This window comes from Coenobita brevimanus, chromosome 73 (genome assembly GCF_032717465.1).
Source record: "Coenobita brevimanus isolate Jiangsu-jjx chromosome 73, ASM3271746v2, whole genome shotgun sequence".
NCBI lineage: Eukaryota > Metazoa > Arthropoda > Malacostraca > Decapoda > Coenobitidae > Coenobita > Coenobita brevimanus.
Window position 1 is genome coordinate 16,361,165 of NC_137026.1, and position 17,631 is coordinate 16,378,795.

The 17,631-nt window shown below is 41.0% G+C and overlaps 1 pseudogene; it reads right to left on the reverse strand.

Annotated features, from left to right (window-relative positions):
* Positions 1-11,178: 11,178 nt before the first annotated feature.
* LOC145407582 (5S ribosomal RNA) lies at positions 11,179-11,295 on the reverse strand (annotated as a pseudogene).
* Between the last annotated feature and the right edge of the window lie 6,336 nt (positions 11,296-17,631).

The window sequence follows — 17,631 nt, forward strand, 5'->3', positions numbered from 1 at the left end:
CCTCTTGGGATGGCCGGTAGTCACCCGCCCCTCTCTGAGGAATTGGACTGAGGGTAATAAGGAGACGGCCAGTAGTTCCTCCCGCCTTCGTCAGAAGGTTTCCTTCTGGAGATGGCCTGTAGTTGCTCCACAATCCCTCCTGAAGGAGTCGGCCTGTAGCCGCTCTCACCTTCATCAGATGACCGGTAGCTCCTCCGAAGGCGTTGCCCCTGAGTTGGCCTGTAGCCATTCCTCATTCCTGCTGAAGGAGTCGACCTGCAGCCACTCCCGCCTTCGTCAGATGGCCGGTAGCTGTTCCGAAGGTGTTGCTCTCAAGTCGGCCTGTAGCCGCTCCATACCCCTCCTGCAGGAGTCAGCCTGTAGCTGCTCCCGCCTTCATCAGACGGCCTGTAGCTGCTCCGAAGGTGTCCATGGGTTTGCTGGTACCCATTCACCCTCTCAGGCCATGGCCAGTAGCCAGGCCTCGGCGCCTTGTGGTTGTGCCCCTGGGAAGCCACGGCCAGTAGCAAGGGTCCCACGGCCAGAAGCAGCAGAGAGCAGCCCCACCGCCCCAGCGTGAGACGAGTTTCCTGACCCCCAATGCAGAGGACATAGAGGAGTACTGGAGAGGCCCTATAGCCTCCCCCGGTCTCTGCTCCCTACGACTGGCCCTAGAGAAGACCCACCTGACGGACTCTGACACAGACCGGTGCTGCAGCCCCTCCCTGACGGCGCTGCCTAGCTCCTGGGGCCACAGCCCTTGGGAACCCCAGGCCCTCCCCAGAATGCCCGGGGCGGGACCTCTCTACGCCCCGATGGCGGAGGACCTCTACCTCCGGCAGGAACCTGAACGAGAGGTTCAGGCAATTGTTCGGCCCCAGTCCTGAGGGCCACACTCCTGTCCCCAGCCCGGGAAGTATGGGCCCCTTCACCACCTGTAGCAGCGGACGAGAGAAGACGCCTCTGCGCGTGATTCCATGCCCTCTCGACACGGCCTCCCCTGGCGGTGCCCCTGCCCCAGCAAAGCTGTAGCCAGCGTGTATCCCCGCCACACCCGCCGCCCAGTGACCCATGAGACAGTGACTGCGCCCCTAGTGTAGTATAACAGTGGTGAGGCGATAAAGTGCATTCATACTACCAGTCCAAGTGTTTAAGTGGAATTGGAATAATAATGGTCTAATATACGACATGGCAGAACGGTGAATAACCCATGCAGAATCAAAGTGATAGTGAATAAGACCCATGTGGAAAACCCTTCATATAATAGTAAGAGATACACCCAAGGCGTAGAGTTTGTATTAATAATTAACCAAAAGTCCCTTGCTCTCAGAAAACAGTAAATTGAACACGCTATCAATAAACTCCGCCTCATACTACCATAATCACAATTAGACCCCAGTGCCTTACACCCTCCCCTAGTGAGCCTCATCTCCAACTCCTCCCAGCACTCAGAGACCTTGGACTGTACTAATTCTGCATACTCTGCCTCGAGTCTTATTTTAAGTGTATTCTCCCATAGTATCCTGTTAGATACTAATTACCTAGATGTAAGTGTTTGTGACTAACCGTGTAAAGGTTATTGCCAGGAGTTTTTGTGTCCAGCCTCTCTCTTATTTGTTCTAAGCCCCGGTCTTGAAAGAGGACCCCGCTACACGTTAGGTGTTTTAGGAACGGGAAGTCGAGCATTAAACACCTGGCATTACAATCTTGATATTATCTAGGCTTACCTCCCTATTATGGATGTGGGCCAAGTAAAACTTGCCTTGGAAAACTGATGACATTCACTCACAGACCAGCTTGCTCTCTTCACCTTAGTATCCCATAATTTCCATCTTTGTGGATCACAAGGGAGTAGAAAAAGTTGCATAGAAGAGCTATCAGTGTCATTGCAACCAAATGCAGCACAACCTAACCATTAATAAGGGCAAAAAAACACCAGTAAATGAACACAGCACCCCCCCATTCGACTGCTACCAACAGTTTGGTTTGTAAGCATTATAAATCAGCGATTATCTCAGTGTTTACATACAGTATGTAAAGATGAGGATTAAAATGGAAATCTTCAGTAGCTCAGACGTACAGGCAAGAATCTTACAGTATTGTTCATTTCAGTTGTTAATTTCTTTTACATGTTGTTAGAGTTCACTGGTGACCAGCTTGATATTGGTTCGGGAGTAAAGGGGGCAACTTTTCCAAATTGACAGAAGTAATTTTTTCCCATAAGACTGGTTATTCTAAATATCAAAATTTTCAAATTGTGGCATGTACCCTGTTTCATGAGACTGTAATTTAGGAGATTCTACTGCACCTTCACTAACTCAAGAGTTGCCACTGATTGCCAGCTAGTTCAATATGGAAGTCGGGCTACTCATGCAGAGACTACGGAAGTCGAATATCATTAATATTCTCTCCCGTGATAGTTATTGATATATCGTACGTAAGTTCTTCATGATATTATTCTTTAGTTGTTATACTAATTTCCTAGATATGCTTTAATGCGATAAATGCAGGAAAACGTTATTATAGAAGCCGTGAAAGCACACCGGGTGTGACAGCATTCATCACATACACCTTTTGTTTGAAACCCATATAATTTAGTTTTCTAGAAGAACAATGCTTCATCTCCAAAATAGTGAAGAAAATCTGCACAGTTTTTCATATGATAATCGTACAATGTTTGAAGCCGGAAACGTGCAGAGACGAGACCGCCGGCCGAAATCCAACGATGCCGAGGGCTCCAAAATACCGTACAAGAAGTCAACACAACACTGCGGTGGTGTACCTTGAACACGGTATTCCTCTAGACATCAGGAAAAACTTCAGTCTAGACACTGTCCATTTTTCTGTGCAACGGTTTTCCACTATCTTTGTACAGCAGGTCCACCGGGGCAGCAGACACACGTGAGTTTGTTATTGTTTGCGATCGTAACCTACGGTGTTCAACCGTGCCAAGCTAATAATTCTTATGGAGAATCGTTACATGTTTCCCAGAACATATTTATTATTGTTTTGATGGACAAATACATGAAATGGATGTAAAATATAGCTCATCAATATTTAAGGGTGTAGAATTGTTCCTTTATAATCGGAAACGGTGAATTTGCACTGGATCTTCCCCTTACTCTTCCGACTTTTCTTCCACTGGCTGCAGTACCACTGATGTCTACCTTCCCGATCTTTGCAGGGCAAATTACACTCTTTACACTGTACTTCACTTAGCAAAACCCCATGTTTTCTTAATAGGGTAAATTTTCCTATTTTCACCCAACTCCCAAAGAAGCTTAAAATTAAATTTTTCCAAAGGATTTTAGTGTTTTTCATTTGAATCTGATAATCATTGGGTCTGGTTAGTACTTGGATGGGTGACCGCCTGGGAACACCAGATGCTGTTGGCATCCCTACGTGTCAAGTGGGGTTGGTGGAGGATTAGTGCCCCTCCCTGTAAAACAATTAACTCTAAGCCCTTGGCCACCCCGTGTGGGATACATGGCGTCTGGCAATGAATGAATGAATGAATGATTTCTGTCGGAAATCACTTATTTTTGCAGTCCCACTCCCCCAAGAATAATGGGGGACCTGTGGGAAAGCGGGGTTTAGGGTGGGGGAAACACGCAAAAACGAGTGATTTCTGACAGAAACTGGTATCAAATTCAAACAAAAAACACTAAAATCCTTCAGAAAAATATAATTTCAAGCTTCTTAGGGAATTCATGTTTCCTAATTGGGGGGCTTTGCCCCCCAGTCCCCCAAGCCCTGGCCAATCTTTCTAACTGGGGGGCTTCACCCCCCAGACCCCCCCTGACATTAACCAAACCTCATCTAACCTAACCTAACCGGGTGTAAATATGAAATAATGCCTTTACCTACCAGTTTACAGTTCCTCATTTTCATCTGAAGAGTCGTCTGTAGTTGTAACGGTAACTGGTGACGGGTGTCACACGTGGTCTCTCAACAGCTGGTAAAGTTGTCCTGCTTGAACGAAGAAGTGGTGAAGCAACTTCTCATTTGGGTAAGCCTGGATGAAAAGGTACCTAGTGATGTACTGGTACAAGAACATTGCCCTGATACCTGGTCTCTTGACCCACTCTTTCAGATCATGCCACAAACTCTCGTTGTTCTATGTATGAATGTTCAAGTTGTCTGGTGCCATGACGTTTTCACTGTGATTAATCATGAAATGCTGGTAACCAAGGCTCTTTAATCCCCAGTAAGCACCCCATTTGTCACTAATAATTATACTGCCAGGTAGAATATACTGCCGTATGAGAGGAAGTAATGCTCCCTTGTCTCTATTCTCCCCTGCTGGTCCATAAAGTGGCACGACAAACTGCTTCCTTAATACCGGTAACTGTTCCACACCACCGAACAACCAAATTTGCGACAGTTGTCTTCCCCGGCCATATTTCCTCTGCACTACAGGGTTTTGTCGATCTCGATGATCACATTCTCACCACCGATCACCTGCTGGTTTAAAAACCAATTGTCCGTTACTTCACTACAAAAAGACTGCCAATCCACTGATATTCCTCGAGAAATACTCAAGTATGCTTGTTCTAATGCTGTCTGCAACAAGGAGAGGGCCTACAAAAGGTACCGGAGCCAACCCACCCCTGAATCACATCATCTTTACGTTTCTGCCCGGAATCGTGCTGAGTCTGTTTTTCACGCTGCTAAAAATAATTTCATCCGCACTAAATGCTCTGAACTCTCCAACTCAAATTCTTCCCGCTCCTTGTGGCACCTCGCCAAAAACCTTTCTAACAACTTTCCCTCATCATCCTTCCCTCGTCTTTTCTACTCTGATGGTTCTGTAGCTATTTCTTCTACTGATAAAGCAGATCTCTTCGCACAGACTTTCTCCTCCAATTCCACCTTAGATGATTCTGGTGCTGTTTCTCCATCACTTCCCGCCTCTGACTTCCTCATGGCTGACATTAAAATTTCTTCAGCTAATGTATTTTCTGCCGTCAATGGCCTCAATACTAACAAGGCATATGGGCCTGATGGAGTCTCTCCTGTTGTTCTCAAGAACTGTGCTTCTGTGCTTACACCCTGCCTATATAAACTCTTTCACCTTTGTGGGTCAACTTGTACCTTTCCTTCTTGCTGGAAGTTTGCTCTCATTCAGCCAGTCCCAAAGAAGGGTGACCACTCCCAACCCTCGAACTATCGTCCAATTGCTTTAACGTCCTGTACCGGTATTTCAAAAGTTTTGAAGTCAATTCTCAATAGAAAAATTTTAAGGCATCTTTCCTATCACAACCTTCTTTCTGATCGTCAGTACGGGTTCCGTCAGGGACGCTCCACTGGCGATCTTCTCACCTTCCTTTCAGACTCCTGGTCATCCTCCTTTCGGGACTTGAGCGAAAGCTTTGCCATTACACTTGACATCTCAAAGGCTTTTGGTCGAGTCTCGCATAAATCTTTAATATCCAAACTGCCCTCTTACGGTTTCTATCCTTCTATCTGTGCCTTCATCGCTAGCTTCCTTTCTGGTCGTTCTATAGCCACTGTTGTAGACGGCCATCGTTCGTCTCCTAGTTCTATCAACATTGGTGTTCCTCAGGGCTCTGTCCTATCACCAACTCTCTTCCTTTTATTCATCAGTGATCTTCTAAGCTGTACATCTAACCCTATCCACTCATACGCTGATGACTCCACCCTTCACCTTTCCATTTGGTTCCCGCAACGCCCATCTCAGCAGTTACTTCAACAAACAAGGGATGAGGCTATGGCACACCTAATGTCTGACTTGGCTCGTATCTCTGACTGGGGTAAAAATAATCTTGTTGTTTTTAATGCATCTAAGACTCAGTTCTTACACCTATCAACCCGTCAAAACATTCCACAGGTATACCCACTAATGTTTAATAATATTTAGCTTAATCCTGCATCATCCTTGAACATGCTTGGGGTTTCATTTACTCGGGACTTATCTTGGAAAGGTCATATTACCGGTGCATCTCTTGTAAAATCTGCTTCTAAGAGATTGGGTGTGCTAAGCCGACTCCGTTCTTTCTTTACCCCTGCACAATTGTTTACTCTATACAGGGGTTTCATCTGCCCCTGTGAGGAGTACAACTCTCATGTGTGGGGAGGCTCCCCACATACAGCTATTCTCAATAGAGTGGAGTCAAAGGCTTTTCGTCTCATTAACTCTCCTCTTACTGACTCCCTTCAACCTCTGTCTCTTTGCCGCACTGTTGCATCTTTATCTCTTTTCTATCGCTACTTTAATGGTCACTGCTCCTCTGAACTGTCTGCATGCATTCCTCCACCTCTACGATGGGCGCGTAGCACCCGTCTAGCAGCAAACTCTCATCCCTTTTCTGTCCAGCTCTCTAATGCAAGAGTTAACCATTATTCCCAGTCCTTCATTTATGCAACAGGTCAGTTCTGGAACTGTCTCCCTCTGTCTGTATTTCGTGCTGCCTATGATCTCCAGTCTTTCAAACGAAGTGTGTCCAGGCATCTCGAAATGAATGGATCTTGAATTTGGCTCCCTCTTGTATTTTTTTTTTCTCCTGGAGGGAACTGTTATTGTGAACTTATGGCCTTTGGTTCCTTCTTCCTTGTATTAAAAAAAAAAAAAAAAAAAAAAAACTTGCATGATCCCAGTCCTTGCTGAGAAAGTGGGTCACAAAAACATCAATTTTCCACAAAGGTAGCCGTACATTGTCTAGAAATGAGCCCTTAAAATCAGATACCGAATATCCACACTCGCGGCGTTTTTTAGTCTTTCTTAGTACATGTGTATGGCGACACTGCCACACTTTTTGATCCTCACAAAAAAGACTTTTCCCATGAGTTGGGCACTTCGGTGCTGTTGATGGTAAAATACCATGCAATCGCACAAAGGCTACAGCTTTATCTTCTTGCTGATAGACCTGTGAAATAGCACTGAAGTAGTTAATTTTGCAGCCTTCACAGTTCATGTCTGGAGACGAACTGACTTTCAAATCCTGCGGGCCCTAGTGTGGGGCGTTTGAAATCCTACTTTGTGATTGGCTGAATCATATGCGACGCATACGCTTTATCCACCCAGACACATAACACGCACAAACAAACACACACGACTGTCCGACCACTGCAGGGGAAAGATGGCTCTCTCCCATTGAAAATAATAATAATATAAATAGCAAAACTCATCTACAGTTGATTTACAATGGTAGTGCCATAGAAGAAAAAAGGCTTAGAACCGCTTAAAGTATAAGATGAGTTAGCCCATTTTCTTGTCAGTGAGTTGGGTGTAAATACGAAATAATACCCTTAGTAGTTCAGTAGATGCTTCGTTATTACTGTTGTAGTCCTTGATAATCTGCCAGTAATCCTTGCTACAACCGATACAAGCTTGGAAATCAACAACACGTTCTTCACCACCGAAGGCCATGACTATGACTGACTTTCAAATCTTGGGCGTTCATGCGTCACCCACAAATACTCTAAGGTGATTGGCTGGTTTTACTTACGACTGTTGTGACTGGCTGGTTTCAAAAGTCCCTTTTGCTCGGGAACGCATGATTGGCTGTTTTTAAAACTGACATGCAAACGAAAGTACCAGCCGAGTACACTTGAGTCCAGCCGACATAGACCGAGTGCACACGCCTGCACCAGCCAATATGGCGCAACATTCATCTGCTACTAGGCGTTAGCCTAACCTGTCACTACATGACTACCCTTACAAAATTCGCTCCCCCAACTCGAACTAGGCTTAAAAGGTAAGTCTTAGTAAGAATAGTTCAGGGACGTAATATAATGAAAATCGGTAACGTTGGTTACTTCTAAAGCAGTACCCTATGGCTTACTGTCAAACTGTGCCACCATTGATGTTATTCATGTTTCTAATGTACAATAATGACCTGGCAGGAAGTTCTAAATACATTCCAAAAGCAATATAGCAGCAACTTGATCATTATGTATGGATGGAATATCACATTTAAAGGGTTAAAGAGGTGTTGATCGTGAATATCACAGTAAAATGATATTAAATATCTATCTATCTATTGCCAGACGCCTCAATCCCGTTTGGGGTGGTTACAAACAAATCGCCTCCATGTCGCCCTGTCCCCTGCCATTTCACTGCCCTCCTCCCAACTCACACCCCGCTCTCTCATATACCTCTCCACCCCATCCCTCCATCTCATCCTCGGCCTCCCTCTCCCTCTTCCCCCCTCCACCTCACTCACACACTCTCCTCATCAGTCTCTCACCCTCCATCCTCTCCACATGGCCAAACCACCTCAGTGTATTCCTCCTAACGCTTCCTATCACATCCATATCCACACCACAGCGTTCCTTTATATCCTCATTTGTCAGCCTGTCTCTCCATGTGACTCCATAGGCTCCTCTTAAATAACTCATTTCCACTCTCACTCTTGACTTGTGTCCTTCCAACAACGTCCAAGCTTCACTTCCATATGTTAGAGTTGGTATCACAATACTGTCATGTAGTAACTTTTTCACTTCCATGCTCACTTCCCTGTTTCTTATCACTGCTTTCAAGGAACCAGCAACCTTCCTTCCCTGCTGTACCCTTTCAAGCACTTCACCCTCCAAACCTCCATCCTTACTCATCACACTACCCAAGTACTTAAATGTACTCACATTTTCCAACTCCTCACCATCCAACCTCACTGTACATTCACTGACTTCACCTCTCTCAAAGACCATCACTTTACTTTTCCCTACTTTCAATATATATCAATATATATATATTTATTTATACAGTAATGCCTATACTATCCGGACGCCCACTTTCTGGACAACCCACGTACCGGACATTGTGGACCTGGACCTTCAGATCCCAAAAATGGCCAAAAAATGAAAAATCTCCTCAAAAACTATTTTTTCCTCTCCCGTAATTTGAAATTGCTGCGCAGCGCCGAACAGCTGTTTACACCATGGCCCGTTTACCCCTTCCTTCCTTCTCCCTTCCCCCCTCCCCTGTCAGGGTTGCCATTTGGTATTTTCATTACCAAATGTGGGCTGATTCGGTAATGAAAAATTTATTTGGTAATGAATCAGAATAATGCATTACCAAATGGATTTTTCACATGTATGAGGAAACACAGGATGGAGGTGGTGGATTGTCTGCTCTCTGTGATTAATTTGCTAGCCTACATAGCATGAAAACAATCAACATGCTGTTAATTATAAGGATAGTGATTACATGTATTTCCACTTGTATATGTAATTAGTGAAGAATAAATGCTAGTTTCAGGACATTGGTAATGAAAAGTTAAATTTGGTAATGAAAATTGAAGAGTTTGGTAATGTGGCTGTTGCGATCTGGCAACCCTGCTTCCCCGTCACCAACACTCCAACAGTTACTGCTTAACTTTGATCGCGAGTGGATGCTTATCGCAGTGGATGCCACATGTGCTCATTTTTTTGTGAATAAACTGCAATACCTCGCCGGTAGACCACACGGAATTTACAGTGTTGTGCAGTGTTAAGAAATTAGATTTTAGAGTGCAAAGGATTAACTGTGGAGTGCAAACTGGCGGTTGAAATTGGCATGGTGCAATTAACAATGTGTAAACAATTATAACTCACACTGCAATGAATTACTGTAAGTGCAGCACAACACTAGATTACTGTACTTGCTTCAAGAATATTTTCACCGCTGCCAAAGCCTTAAGAAGGCAGCCACAGACGTGCTTTACATACTCTGGCTGAAGTACAGTCACTTCTGATTCGTCGTTCTTTGGTTCGTTTTCATTTATTTCATGCTTTATGTCCATTATTGGTGTGAACAGGGTCTTAAATAGGTTTAAATAGGTGCTATGCATGTTTGGTAGGGAGTTATTTAGTTGGCTTTCAAAGTTAGGCTGGGTTAGGGTCCTTAAGTACCAGTCCAGCAGGCAGGTGCCCACTTTCCGGACATACCTTTGGCTTTATTACATCGGATAGTGGAGGGATTACTATATATATATATATATATATATATATATATATGTATATATAGGATATATGTATATATACGTACAGTTACCTCTCAACTAACACGAGTTTAAAAAAGCGTTTTCGTTTTAACGGGAGCAAATATTTAAGGAGATATGTTTAACTAACAAGGGTTTCTCGATTTAATGCGACTTTACACGTACATGATTGTTTCATATTAGCCGCGCGCGCCTTGGACAGTCCCGAGCTAATTGACCGTGTGTGGCAGTTTATGCATAAATACAATTTTTTATTTGTTGCATAAACTGGTTTTATTCGAACTCTAATATTCGAAAATGAAGTTTGGCCCCATTCTGAGCAATTTGGCTCATTTTCAGACAAAATTTGGCCAGGAAAGTGATGGTAGATCTAAATTGTTACAACTTGATGCTGCAGAACAGAAAGAAGAAAACCACTCAGACCAAGATAGAGCAGTTCTTTATGAAGAAGATAGAAAACTTAAGAGAGTTATCTTCATCACCAGTAGCACGGGAGTCAAAGGAAGAGGAAGAGGAAGGACAGCAGAGCGAGGAGAGAGAACAAATTTAGGGTGGGGAGCGGCGGGAGGTAGGGTAGAGGGGTAAGGAGAGACAGCAGCAGACGACGAGTGATGCATAGATGAATTGAGGCTGTGTTGTTATTGTTTGTGACCTACTTACTGTAATGAAAATGTTGCTTTTACTGTAGTGTTTGTATGACCTACTAATGCATTAATAATGTTGAAGAACTTTCACAATGCCGTGAATGAAGCAGAATTGAAAGAGAATCCACGTAAAAAATGAAAACAGTATGTATTTGGGGAGAAGTAAACAATGTTTCGGCCCAACTAGGGCTCAAATGTTGTTTATTTTTCCCCAGATATACTGTTTTTGTTTTTTACGTAGATTTTCCTTCAAATTAATATTGTTGCTTTTAAGTTTAGAGTAGCATAACTCCCCAAATGGGTAGACTCTCCCAGAGTCCAGGAACGTAACCCCCAATATTACCGTTGTTAGTTATAGGAAAACTATGTTTAAAAAAAAATGCGTTTTTAACTAACGCGACCTCTCCAGGAACCTAACCCTCGCATTATTTGAGAGGTTACTGTATATATATATATATATATATATATATATATATATATATATATACTGTATATATATCATTCATTCATTGCCAGACGCCATGTATCCCACACGGGGTGGCCAAGGGCTTAGAGTTGATTGTTTTACAGGGAGGGGCACTAATCCTCCACCAACCCCACTTGACACGTAGGGATGCCAACAGCATCTGGTGTTCCCAGGCGGTCACCCATCCAAGGACTAACCAGACCCAACGTTGCTTAACTCCGCTGATCGAACGGGAAGCGGTGTACTCAACGTGGTATACATAGAGTAATCCCTCTGCTTTCCGGACGCCCACTTTCCGGACATCCCCACTTACCGGACATTGTGGGCCTGGACCATCGGAACTGAAAATGGCCAAAAAAAGAAAAAATCCCCCCAAAATCTGAATTTTTTCCCACCTGTAATTTGAAATTGCCTTGCGGTGCCAAACAGCTGCTTACACCATGGCCCCTTCACCCCTTCCTTCCTCCCCCCTCCCCTCTTCCCTGTCAGGGTTGCCATTTGTTAATTTTCATTACCAATGTGGGTCAATTTGGTAATGAAAAATTCGTTTCGTAATGAGTCAGAATAATGCATTACCAAACAGATTTTTCACATGTATGAGGATACACAGGATGGAGATGGTGGATTGTTTGCTCTTTCTGATTAATCTGCTACTCTACATAGCGTGAAAATAATCAACATGGTGTTAATTATAAGGAGAGTGATTACATGTATTTCCACTTGTATATATAATTAGTGAAGAATAAATGCTAGCTTTACGAATTTGGTAATGAAAAGTTAAATTTGGTAATGAAAGTTGAGGAGATTGGTAATGTGGCCGTTGCAATCTGGCAACTCTGTTTCTCCAACATCAACAGTTACTCTATAACTTTGATTGTGAATAGACACTGGAAGCCACACGTGCTCATTTTTTGTGAATAAACAGTGAATATACTGCAATACCTCGCCTCTAGACCACATGGGAATTTACAGTGTTGTGCAGTGTTAAGAAATTTGAACTTAGAGTGCAAAGGATCAACTTTGGAGTGCAAATTGGCAGTTTATCTGGCGGTTAGAACTGCAGTGGTGCAGTTAAGAACAATGTGCAGTGTTAAACAATTATAACTCACAGTGCAAAGAATTAAGTGCAGCAGAACACTGGATTACTGTACGTGCTTCATGAGCATTATCACCACTACCAAAACCTTTGAAAGGCAGCCACAAACGTGATGTAAGTACCCTGGCTGAGGTATAGTCACTTCTAATTCCTCATTCTTTGGTTTCTTTTCATTTATTTCATGCTTTATGTCCATTATTGGTGTGAATAGGGTCTTAAATATGTTTAAATAGGTGCTATGCATGTCCGGTAGGGAGTTATTTAGGTGGCTTTCAAAGTTAGGCTAGGTTAGGGTCTATAAGTACCAGTCCAGGAGGCTGATGCCCACTATCCAGACAGGACCACTTTCCGGACGTGCCTTTGGCTCTATTACGTTGGATAGTGGAGGGATTACTATATATATATATATATATATATATATATATATATATACATACATACGGTATATGTATGGCCACCTCGTTTGGGATACATGGCGTCTGGCAATGAATGAATGAATGTATATACATATATACATATACACCTCTATATATATATATATATATATATATATATATATATATATACACCACATATATATATATATATATATATATATATATATATATATATGTATATGTATATACACATATATACACCTCCATATATATATATATATATATATATATATATATATATATATAAATATATATATATATATATATATATATATATATATATATATATATATATATATATATATATATATATATATATATATACATACAGTAAAAGTCCTATTATTCGGCAGCTGATTATTCGGTAGATCCGACATTTCAGCAGTTTTGAGAAATAGTCCCATTTACGAAAATCATTGATTGTTTGGCAGATGTCCAGATCATCTCGGCAGTCCAGAAAGTGTTATCTGTGACTTGTAAGCCTAATGTTTCATTACACTTCTGTATGTTCACTAATTTCTATATTTTTTCAGATTCAGGTATACTGTAGTACTGTATTGATTACAATGTTGCACAGTATCATACAGTACAGTAGCCACCCCCCCCCACCAAATTAGCGAGGATTACGTTCCAAGCCCCCCCGCTAATTCTTGAAATTCGTTCATGACGCCTTTCTGATGAAAGTTAAACTTACATTTACCAGTAATTGTGTAGCCCATGAACCACTGATACTGTAATGCATTACCCATAAATAAATGATGCTTGTTAGATCAGTTTCCCCGTTGTTTTTAGCTGTACGGCTGTGACAGTTCTAGTATTTTTATTCCTTGGCATAATGGTGGAAGGTACTGTCCTGTTTAACTAAACCTAACCTAACCGAGTTTAACTGTACCTAATAATTTAACCAAACCTAACTTAACCTAAAGTCAGAAAAATACTCTTTGCTAATGTCTTTCTGATGAAAGTTAAACTTACATTTAACGCTCATTCTTTTGTTCATTTTTGTGTTTAATGTGAAAGAGTATTGATGCAAGCAGTATTATATCCTATTAACCCCTTAATAACCTCCGGCACTGAACAACCCTTTACAGTACCGATGTCAGTGATATCAAGATAGTGTGAGCTGTAAAGAAAACTGATCAATTATGGGGAGGGAACGAAGGTCACTGCTATGTTTACACGACTCTGCGTTACGATTCCAAGCAGTCAGGTGGTCGGTTAATCTCAGATGTTTTCGCCCATTTGGTAAATACATCGTAACTTTATCAATTTTTCCGTGACTCATAGCGATATCATAGCATGGGTTTAAGAAGCTAACACATTGCTAGGTGAGCCAGACGATTATCTTCACATCTTTAAGAAAAATAAATTGATTTCAGAAGAATGGAAGAAACTTACTCTACGTACTCAAAGAGGGATTAAATTTCTTCCATTTTCTTAAAGATGTGAAGATAATTGTCTGGTGCACCTAACAATGTGTTATTTAGCTTCCTAAACCCATGCTATAATTCACTATGATTCACTGGAGAAATTACAAAATTATGGTGCATTTACCAAATGGGCGAAAACATCTGAGATTAACCGACCCCCTGACTGCTTGGAATCGTAGCGTAGAGTCGTGTAAACATACCAGTGACCTTCGTTCCCTAACCATGATTGTTCACAGTTGTTTCACAGCTCACTAACTCGACTTCATTGACATCAGCACTGTAAAGGGTTGTTCAATGCCGGAGGTTATTAAGGGGTTAATGGAATACATTACTGTTTGCATCAGTACTCTCCCTTTCACATGTAAACAAAAAAACGAACAAAAGAATGAGTGCCAAATGTACGTTTAACTTTCATCAGAAAGACCTTACCAATTCATATTCCTTCACTTTATTTTATGTACAGTAATTTTCCGACTATTTTATTTTGTGTTTGGAAAAAGTACTGTATAGAGTACTCACTCCAAACATATTTGTAATAATATAAGTAGTGATGAGTTCACCAATACAAGTGATGTACTGAGCTGGTAGGTAATATTCCATATCATTTCGGCCATCCAGTGTCATTACAATTGTATATGTTCACAAATTTGTATATATATATTTCAGATTCAGGGGTAGTACTGTATTGATTGCAGTATTGTACAGTATACAGTACAGTAATCTCTCCAAACACAGTTGTAATACCATAAGTGGTGATAACAGTGTTCACCAATATATATAAGGTACTGAGTGGGTAGGTTTTTTTATTATTTGGCAAATCTAATTTCTCGGCATCATCCTGGTCCCTTACATGCCGAATAATAGGACTTTTACTGTGTATACATGTGTATATATATATATATATATATATATATATATATATATATATATATATACATCTATATATATATATATATATATATATATATATATATATACATATATATATATATATATATATATATATATACATATATATATATATATATATATATATATATATATATACATATATATATATATATATATATATATATATATATATATATATCTTTTGTTTATAATAGTTAATGTTGTATGCAGAGTTTTGCAAACCAGCCCTTAATGATACCGAAATACACAACATTTTTTCTGTAACTGTTTTTATATACATTTCCATATGTCTTTTGTTGCTGTGGAAATTAAATAACCATAAAATTGTATCTGTACATACTGGTATAATTTTTTCATGTCACATAAGTAAGCCCCATGCAAAATCAGGCCTCACTGTACAGTGTTATGAACTTATGGAGATGCTAGTCTAATGGCAGATGTTGTTCCAGGTTCACAGCTGAAGTCAGAGCAGTAAAGCAGCAATAAACAATGTCTTCTTCAGGGTGCTGCCCAAATAATGGATGATAAGTATAAAACACGACAGTGGGCAGATCTTATGATTAGCACATTCAACAAGAGGTACCTTGGCCAACAACTTATGAGTTATATTCCATGTAATATCCTCTGGAAGATTATTATTATTTTTTTTTTTCCCTGCATAGGAGGTGATCTTGGATGATTTACCTGGTGTGGTATCCTTTGCAGTATCTGTTGCCGCAGAGACAATAGGTAACAGCTGTTGAAATAAGTAAGACGGTGGTAATTTTAGTCTGAAATGACAGCATGACTCAGCAGTGATGGCTTTTATAGCTATTTAACGCGCCGCATGCCAGTGCTGTTTTAAAACAGTCTGACATAATGCCGAGCCAGTGCCAGTGCCGTTTTAAAACGGTCTAGAATAAAAAACTTCAATGTGACCGCATTTTTCAAGATTCGGGGGTAAAAATTGGCAGGCATGTAAGGTAACTGTTCCTCTACCATCCCCAAAGCTGTAAAGGCCATACACTCACTTGCTCCCCCCCTCATGCCTGCTCTGCCTCACTCTGCTTCACCCAGTGCTGTACATAGTGAAGGCATTTTGTAAATATTTTCATGTAAGAGTAAATTGTAATTATTTTCTTGTAAGTGTAAGGACTATATAGTGAAGTCAAGTTGTAAATTCCTTCTTGTAAGTGCCAGGACTGTACGTAATGAAGTCAGCTTGTACCTATCTTCAAGTAAGTGTAAGATAATGCATTCACAGTGAGAAAGACACGCAAATTGTGATAGATGCTGAAGTAATAAGTGATCAGAAAAGTGTACTGAACATTGCTTTACCTTCCCAGCATAAATACCTGAGTATACCTTACATAGAAAATGGCTTTCTCTCACGTACGGGGTGAGCGTGAGAGAGCAGCTATACCTGTACACGAGTATGCAGGACTAAATAAAACTCATTTCTGAACCTCGGTGAGCATTTTAATAGCGAAATTCGTTGTTTCCACATTAAAATCCATCATTTTCGCCAAGAAAAAAAGGTCAAAAAATGGCCGGCACAGGGGTGACCCAGAGGGCTAAAAATAGCCGCCACGTGGCGGGTTAAAGTTACGATTCAAAAGCATCCACCTTTGTTGCTAATTGAGTGTATATTTAATGGAAAAATAGTCTGTGGTGAAGTGTTATCATTTCTGTGTAATTACAGTTATACAGTAATAGTGATGAATTTTTGACAGTTATTGTTCAGTTGTAATGGGAGCATCTTACAACTGAGCATTGGTACAGTCATCCTGTTATGGTAGACAGTAAAATTAACACTAGGGTAGAGTAGTTGAAGTATTGTGGAAATTGATAGAGGCAGAAGGAGTGATATAATGGAGGTGGTAAAGGAAGAAGCAAATGTAGAGTTAGAGTGTAAGGTGAGTGACAAAATGGTGGAGGTGGTAAAGGAAGAACCAGATATAAAGACAGAGTGTGAGGTGAGTGATGAAATAATGGAGCTGGTAAAGGATGAACCAGATGTAAAGATAGACTGTGAGGTGAGTGATAAAATAATGGAGTTGGTGAAGGAAGAACTAGATGTAAAGTTAGAGTGTGAGGTGGGTGAAGAAGTGTTCATGAGTGAGAGTGATATTAGCCAGGACACATTGTCCCTCTCACCTGAAATTCAGCAGTTCAAATGTTTACAGTGTGGTAAAGCATTTCCTTTTAAGAACAAACTTATCCAACATGCAGTGGTTCATTCAGGAGTGAAGAATTTCAAGTGTGATGTGTGTAGTACACTGTTTCGTCAGAAAAGTGATCTCACCAGACACCTATTAATTCATTCAGGAATTAAGAATTTTGAATGCTATGTGTGTGTGGTAAACTGTTTGGTCGGAAAAGTAATCTCTCCAAACACCTATTAATTCATTCAGAAGCGAAGAATTTCAAGTGTGATGAATGTGGTAAACGGTTTCACCTGAAACACCGTCTGGCAGAACACCTAGTAAATCATTCAGGAGTGAAGAATTTCAAATGTGATGTGTGTGGTAAACAGTTTGGTCAGAAAAGTGTTCTTACCAAACACCTGTTAATTCATTCAGGAGTGAAGAATTTCAAATGTGATGTGTGTGGTAAAATGTTTGGTCAGAAATGTGATCTCGCCAAACACCTATTAATTCATTCAGGAACGAAGAATTTTAAGTGTGATGAATGTGGTAAACTGTTTGGTCAGAAAACATATCTGGCTGCACACCTGTTAATTCATT